Source organism: Lycium barbarum, chromosome 2, assembly GCF_019175385.1.
Source record: "Lycium barbarum isolate Lr01 chromosome 2, ASM1917538v2, whole genome shotgun sequence".
Lineage (NCBI taxonomy): Eukaryota > Viridiplantae > Streptophyta > Magnoliopsida > Solanales > Solanaceae > Lycium > Lycium barbarum.
This window is the reverse complement of record NC_083338.1, coordinates 16,244,895-16,253,203: the sequence shown is the minus strand read 5'-3', so window position 1 is coordinate 16,253,203 and position 8,309 is coordinate 16,244,895. Positions and strand designations below refer to the sequence as shown.

Genomic DNA, 8,309 nt, shown 5'->3' with positions numbered 1-8,309 from the left:
AGCACATAACCTGCCTCGGCATCGGAGAACTCCATCTCCAGAAATCTCAAATAGTGACTTCTCCTTTTGAGGGAGCCTATTTCTATAATGAATTAGCATGGGATCTTCATGTTGTCACTCCTTCACTTCCACTACTATCAACGAGACCGCTGAATTTTGAATGATAGCTCCCATACTACTTGAGTCAACTACTAGAACTCCTAGGCTAGCTAACTGCTGGAGCTCACGAGCTATCTCTTTTTTCTCTGGCTAAAGATCATATAAACTTCCCATGGATCTACGGCTAAGAACATCAGCCACAACATTTACTTTCCCGGGATGATACAGCATGTCGACATCATAGTCATTCAACAATTCCAACTACCATCGTTGCCGTAAATTCAATTCTTTCTGCTTGAAGATATACTGTAGGCTCTTATGATCTGTATAAATATCAACGTGGACGTCATACAAATAATTTCTCCACATCTTCAATGCATGAATCACCACAACCAATTCAAGATCATGGGTCGGATAATTCTTCTCACGTTTCTGTAACTGCCTTGAAGCATACGCAATCACCTTACCATGTTGCATCAACATAGAGCCTAGCCCAATGCGTGGAGCATCACACATAACCTTCCGATCCCTCTGGAAGTTTCAGGACTAGGTAAGAAGTCAATTTATCCTTTAGCTCTTGGAAACTATGTTCACAAGCATTTGTCCATTGAAACTTGGCTGATTTCTGGGTCAGCTTCGTGAGTGGTGTAGAAATAGAAGAAAATCCTTCTACAAACCCCTGTAATAACCTGCTAAACCCAAAAAACTACGAACCTCCTTAGGGGTTATGGGCCTTGGCCAAGTCTTCACGACCTCAATCTTTTGGGTATCTACTCGAATACCATCGGCTAAAATAATATGCCCCAAAAAGGTCACTGAGTTCAACCAAAACTCACACTTAGAAAATTTGGCAAACAACTCTCGAGTTTGAAGAACTCTAAGAACAATACGCAAATGATCTGCATGTTCTGCCTCGGACCTAGAATATACCTGGATATTGTCGATGAACACAATCACAAATAAGTCTAGGAAGGGCCTGAACACATTGTTCATCAAATCCATAACTACTTTCGGTGCATTAGTTAGCCCAAACGACATTACCCAGAACTCAAAATGGCCGTATCTAGTTCTGAAGGTTGTCTTGGGAATATCTTTCTCCTTAACTCGCACTTGCTGATACCCGGATCTCAAATTTATCTTTGAAAACCATCTGGTGCCTTGTAATTGATCAAATAAGTCATCAATCCTTGGGAGTGTATATTTGTTCTTGATCGTCACTTTATTCAGTTGCCGATAGTCAATGCACATTCACAAGGAGCCATTTTTCTTCCGGACAAACAACACGGGTGCTCCCTACGGGAAAGAACTAGGCCTAATAAAGCCTTTTCAAGTAAGTCCTTCAATTATTCCTTCAACTCATTCAACTCTGCGGGAGCCATTCTGTAAGGAGGAATAAATATGGGCTTGGTATCCGGAAGCATATCTACAGCGAAATCAATCTCCCGCTCCGGGGGAGAGGCCTAGAAGCTCTTCCGGGAATACATCGGGGAACTCATTCACCACGGGAACAGACTGAAGAGTTGGTGGTTCAGCTTCTACATCTTGAACCCGAACTAGATGGTAAATGCAACCTTTTGTGATTATTTTCCTTGCCTTTAGATAGGAAATAAACCTACCTTTCAGGGATGCAGTATTTCTTTTCCATTCTAAAACAGGTTCTCCAGGAAACTGGAAGCGAACCATTTTCATTCTACAATCAATATTACCATAGCAAGAAGCCAACCAATCCATGCCCATGATAACATCAAAGTCCACCATTTTTAACTCATGTAAATCAACCATAGTACGATGATCACAAATCACAACTACACAATTTCTATATACTCGACTAGCTATTACCAGTTCACTAAGGGGTGTAGATACCTCAAAATGTTTGATCGACTCCGGTTTGACCCCAAACCGACCCGCAATATATAGAGTAACATATGACAATGTGGAGCCCAGATCTATCAAAGCATATACATCATGAGAAAATACCGATAATGTACATGTGACAACATCAAGGGAAGACTCAAGATCCTCACTACGAGAAACATGATTTATTATGGCGGCATTTAGTGGAGACCTTATTTATTACTACAGAAGTGACATATCCAGTGGCGACACACATTGTTGCTACAGAAACTAAACTTTTAGTGGCGACTTTTCTTAGATCGCCACTAATATGTGTCACTAATTCTGAAATTTCAGTTCCTACTACTACTAAAAATTTAGCTCCAATTATTTAGTGGAAACTTGTAAATAGTCGCCACTAAATACCAATTTGTGGCAACCTGGTCGCCTCTAATAATCCAATTAATTTAATTTTAAAATAAAAAGAAAATAGAAGCAAATAATTCATTAAAAGAACAGAGAAAGCTTATACGCATTCAGTCCTCCATTTCTCTAGAAAAAAACCTTTTCTCCATTTCTCTCTGCTCATACCACAAATTTCTTCAAATCTTCCAATTCTCTATGCTCGTTCCATAAAATGTGAGCCACATTTTGGAGACCCAAAAACTCTAACTAGAAATTGTGACTCCATCAGGTACGTTTTTCATTTTGGTCATATAATTTTTTAGATTTCATCTCCAATTTGTTTAACCCATTTGATAATTTATAGGAATCTGAGTTCTCTAAAGTTGAAGGAGGAAGGAAGAGAGTTCAAAGTCTGAATATTCACTGTAAGGGTAACCCGTTTAAAGGTTTTGAAGGTTTGAAGCTTGAAATCACTTTGAGGGTAAGTTGTTCATGTTTATCGACTCTCATCACTAAGTTTTGCTTTTCGTATTTTGTCGATTCTTGGTCTTGATAGTAGTTTTTGTGTTAACCCATAACTAAAAGTTTCTTTTTGAAATTTTAGACCTTTTGATGTTGCTGTTGTTATTGTGATTTCATGTTCATATTACATTGGGTAGCTTAAATTGGGTGATTTATGCAGAGAAAGGGGGTTAATTTAGGTTAAATTTACTTGATTTTGAAGTATTGAGTACATTTTTTCTTGAAAGAGAGATGAGTAAAGCTAATTCAGTGATTTATGCAGAGAAAAGAGCTTTATTTAGGTTAAATTTACATGGGTTTTGAAGTATTGAGTACGTTTTTTCTTGAAAGAGAGATGAGTAAAGCTAATTCAGTGATTTAAAGGTGAATCTTGAAGCAAAGAATCAAACACCTGATGTGAGTATGTGAATTCTTAATTGTTGTTTATTAAAATTATGATTTTGGTTGAACTAATACCACCTGATGTGAGTCTTGTTATGAATAATGATTTTGCTTGAGTTTGGTTGTTAAGAATTCTCTCTTTCCCTTTATTTGGTCATGCTAAAAACTTCAAGATTCCAGCTTTGTTTCCTTCAGAAAAAATGCAAAGTGAGTTAAACGTAGAATCTTGGATGAAATTTGTTTTTTTTTTTTTTTTGCTTCACTTTTAGCTTGGATTGTTTGTTGGTTGGATGATTGATTGAGTTTGGTTAGTAAAGTTTATGTCTTTTGTGATTTCTGACCTTTTTGTGGCCATTTCTGTTTTGTGAGGAAAGATGGGAATAGCAGTATATGACTTCTTGATTTTTGTTGTTATGAATACTAATTTTGCTTAGTTTGATTGTTAAGAATTATATCTTTCCCTTTATTGTTCATGCTCAAAACTTCAAGATTCTAGTTAAGGTGAGTTAAAGGTTTTTTTTTTGCTCCAACTATACCCCTCTCTCTTTCAAGAAAAAATATACTCAATACTTCAAAATCCATGTAAATTTAACCTAAATTAAGCTCTTTTCTCTTCATAAATCACTGAATTAGCTTTACCCGTCTCTCTTTCAAGATGGTGTAATTCTTCATTACATATTTAAGGATCAAAATTGCTTAGTCCTTAGTTCTGATTTTGGACAAGAATTTTACAGGTGATTCACTGTTTGAATGGATAAGTTAATTCAAATTTATCTTTAAATCTAGTTGAATCTAAACCAATAGATATAAAAACTAGGTATGGAGGCAAAATCACAATAAACATTCCATATGACATTGATAGAGCTGTGGGTCTTGGGGCTAGAGATATTGTTAATTACTGTGGTTTGACCATGAGAAGCATTATCTCGTTCCGAGAGGGGAAGTGGCAAAAGATTGTTTTGAAATACAGAGAAGCAGTGTGGTTGAGGGTCAAGGTAATAAATTACTCTCAATATTTATTGCCTTTAGATTACATGATTTATTCATATGATTATGATATCAAATATAATGTTACAATGTGTTCAGAGAAAATTTGAAGTTTGTGGTGGACTGCGAGAGCATAAGTTGCAAGGCTTTGTGATAAGTAGTATGCAAAGGCTTTTTAGAGCATGGAAAGCTCGATTGCACACTGACTACCTCCGTTATGCTACTGATGAAGAGATATTGTCTCATCAACCTGAGGATTTTTAGTTTGGAGGACTGGAAATACCTAGTAAGGTATTTTGGAAGTGAAGAATTCAAGGTAACTTAATAACCAGTTTTTTTGAAGTTAGGAAATACCAAATGTGTTTATTCTTTGAATAAAGATATCCTGAACTCTTGGCTTAGTGCAGATTGTCAGTGAAAGAAACAAAAGAAATAGGGAAAAGCAAATAACTAAGCATTCTTGTGGTACAAAGTCTTTTGCAGAAGTAGAGGAATCTATGGTAAGAATACATTTGTTCTCCTATTATTACATAGACTGTTTTGTTATTTATATTTATCAGCTTATACATTTTCCTATTGAACTATATTAAAGAGAGATATTGTTTCTGGAGAAAAGGACACACCAGATAAAGTGTGGGAGATCCAACATACACGTAAGAATGATAATGGAGAACTGGTGTGGTTGGATTCAAAATCCCAACAAATTCATGTAACTTCCTAAAATCACTGCCTTATTATTTTTCTACCATACTACTTGCTACTTTGGATCGAGGGTCTCTCGGAAACAGCCATCCTACCTTGGTAGGAGTAAGGTCTGCGTACATTATACCCTCCCCAGACCCCAAGATGTGGGATTTCACTGGGTTGTTGTTGTTGTTGTTGTTGTACTACTTGCTACTTTGGATATGTTTATTATGTTTTAGTTTAAATGGTTATGCATAAATGTATGACCAGCTCCATCAACTTGATGTTGAACAACAATCTGAAGAGGTCGAGAATCCCATGACTAGAGAATAGATGTATTCATCCATTCTTAGTGAGAGACCGGGCTATGTGCGTGGTTTTGGATATGGAAAGAAGCCTCCCAGAAAGACTCAAATGCAGCAAGCGAACATAGAGCCCAGCGTATCTTTTGCAATGGAAGTTATGCGGCAAGAGATGCAAGCCGATATAGACCGAAAGTTGCAAGAAGAACTTAACCGGAAGTTGCAAGAAGAACATGAACAAATGGCTATCGACTTAAAAAGGGATATGGAACAAGATTCTCAAAACAAATTGAAAGAGGAGCGTGCACACATGAAAGGAGAATTTGACAAGATGCTCCAAGAACAAATAGCTGCTTTCATGCCTAGAATGCAACAGGTACTTGCTCTTGCTCTTGCTCTTGCTATTGAGGAGTATTTTTATTAATCAACAACTTTGATTTGCTCAGCTATGGTATTTTAGTGTGATTTGCTGAGCAGTAATGATTCAAATATGCAGTTTTTTATCGTCTATGTTGTTGTTGGAGATAGCATCAGTCTTTCACTGATGTTTGGAACTCTTTTTTTTCTTTACTTCTTTGAAATTCACAACACAATGAAATAGTAAAAAAAAAAAATAGGCCAAATACCTATATATCCCCCTAAACTTGACATGATTTTCCATTTAGGCACCTTACCAGAGGATGTTTTCTATTAGACACTCAAACTACCATCAAAATGTGTCTATTGAACACTAAAAACTCAGTCCAAAACAAAAGATCAGTGTGTGAAGCTCAAATGCTGCTTATGTGGTTGAATAACCAATTAAAAAAAGCAACATCAATTAAAAATAATCCAGCTTGGATTGACTAATTCCACACAACTAGACTCACTAGCTTCGTCTCTCCTTGGCACTTCTTCTACCCTACCCTCATTCCAGCAAAGAAGTAGTGCCCCTCAGATTGTATTTGCCCCTTTTCTCCTTCTCAAGTTATCACATTCTTCAAGGAAGGGAAAAGGATTGTTTTACTCCTCTTTTTCTTTTCTTCCTGATATGCTCCTTAAGTCAAGGATTCTAGATGTAACTTTGGATTTGACATTTATTCGTAATATGTACTCAGATTAATTCGATTTTGAAAAAGTTACTGGTTTATTATTATTAACTATAAATGGCTTCTTTGCTTCCGAAAACCTTACTTCTTTAATATAATTATGATATTTTCTTCCACTCTATGTTATTTGACAAGAATTAGAGAAAGGAAAATTAAAATCTATTGATTTAGTTCTTTCAAAAGAGTAGAAATATTTCAGTCCTCATTGTCTAGTGAGGATACCGAACAAATGAAAAAAGTCTTTTGATTTTATCTTTTTTTGAGAATTTTTTTTTAATTGTGTAGTGATAAACTTTTCAAATTCATGAATTTGGGTCTTTCAAGTGAGGAACAGAGAAAAATACATAACAAATGAGAAAAGACAAAGAAAAACAAATTCTCTACTGTGATGAAACACATTGGTTTGACGGAATGGTAGTAACTTGCTGGACAAAAAAGGGGCACCAAATTGGAGAGGATTGAGTTTGGCAACATTATTTTTTTGTTTGCTTTATGAAGATGAAGTTGAGGAACAAAATAATTAGAAAAAGAAAAGTTTAGGTCAACTGATCCATATTACCTTACCTGCTCAAATATGAGTGAGTAACACAAGACATGCCATGTCAGCTTTTTGCGTCCAGTAGACACTTTGATGATTGTTTGAGTGTCTAATAGGAAACATCCTCAGTTGAGGTGTCAAAATGGAAATTCATGACAAGTTTAGGGGGTTGTGCATGTATTTAGCCTAAAAAGTAGCATGGAAATAAAAGTAGCTCTGAAATTCACACCCATAGAAACTAGACCATTTAAAAAAAATAGATTTGTGATTTGAAGTTTAAAATCACTTTGCACCAAAACTTATAGTCTTGTGGTATCAGTACCTTCTTCCCTACATTGGTTGTAAGCTAAAAATGTAGAAATGTTGCATCTATGATTGATGATGGCCAGCTAAAAATACTACAGTGCTGAAGTTCTAATATGCAGCCAGAAATATAGCTCAATTTAGTGATTTATGAAGTTTGCATATGTTAATTGAATTAGTAGTTGTCAGTGGTGTTAAAAGCTTGTGTAGTTGGTACTAAGATTAATGGCTGCTAGCAAGTAGTATAAGTGGTATCGTTACGTTATCATTGTAAAAAAAAAGTGTCAATTTTATCATTACGTTACCATTGTCAAAAAAAAAAAGTATTAGTGCTATCATGTTCAACTATGATTGTTGGCTGTAGCTTCACTGTTAGGATTTTTTTTTTTTTGATAACTATCAGTATATTTACCAAAGTGGGAATTTTGTACAGCTCAAAATTGCAGTTTGGATAAGAGCCCCAAACTTGCATTCAAAATAGCAAAATGACTTGTTGCATCTGCATAACCTTCATGAAAAGCTTCAGCTTGAACGAAAGCAACTTCCCTCATTTCTTCTCCAGTTTCAATCATTTTTCTCATTTTCCATCCATTCTCATCATTCACAAAACACTCCACTTCATATTTTCCTCTTTGTTTTCCCAACTTGATCAACCCCACTTCTTCTTCCCTTGTTATTAATGAAACTGGAAAAGAACTACTACAACATTGTGGAATTTTCAATCTCTTTTTACAAGTTCCTTTACTTCTATTAATTGAAACTATGTATGGTTCAGAGCCTCTACATTTTCAAGAAATATCTTTCTTTAATGTTTTTGAAATACTCTGAAAGTTTGGTTGCCATTGACATTATTGCACCATTTTTTTTTCTTCTTCTCAATATTTCATAACAATGAAAAGTGAAAGAGAAGAAAAAACTTATCCTTGTGGGGTTTGGTTATTTCAGTTGGGATTTCTCTATGGTTTTGTAAATTGTGATTTTGTGGTTGATTGGTGGTTCTTTTTTTTTTTTTTCTTTTGACACACTTCCTGGAACTATTACGTCATTGACTTTTTAAATCTTATGTGCTCTATGTGACCCTTTTTATTATTAGCATTGGATTATGATAATTTTCAAACTGATCCTGTATGTTTTTTAATAATAGGGACGAGGTTCTTAAACAATGGA

At 35.4% G+C, this 8,309-nt stretch overlaps 1 long non-coding RNA gene across 1 annotated transcript; it reads left to right on the top strand.

Annotated features, from left to right (window-relative positions):
• The first annotated feature begins 2,492 nt into the window (after positions 1-2,492).
• LOC132629360 (uncharacterized) lies at positions 2,493-5,654 on the top strand. The gene is made up of 5 exons (XR_009578202.1): positions 2,493-2,626; positions 2,702-4,235; positions 4,327-4,543; positions 4,635-4,727; positions 5,182-5,654. It is a non-coding gene; the product is annotated as an uncharacterized LOC132629360 (long non-coding RNA).
• The last annotated feature ends 2,655 nt before the right edge of the window (positions 5,655-8,309 follow it).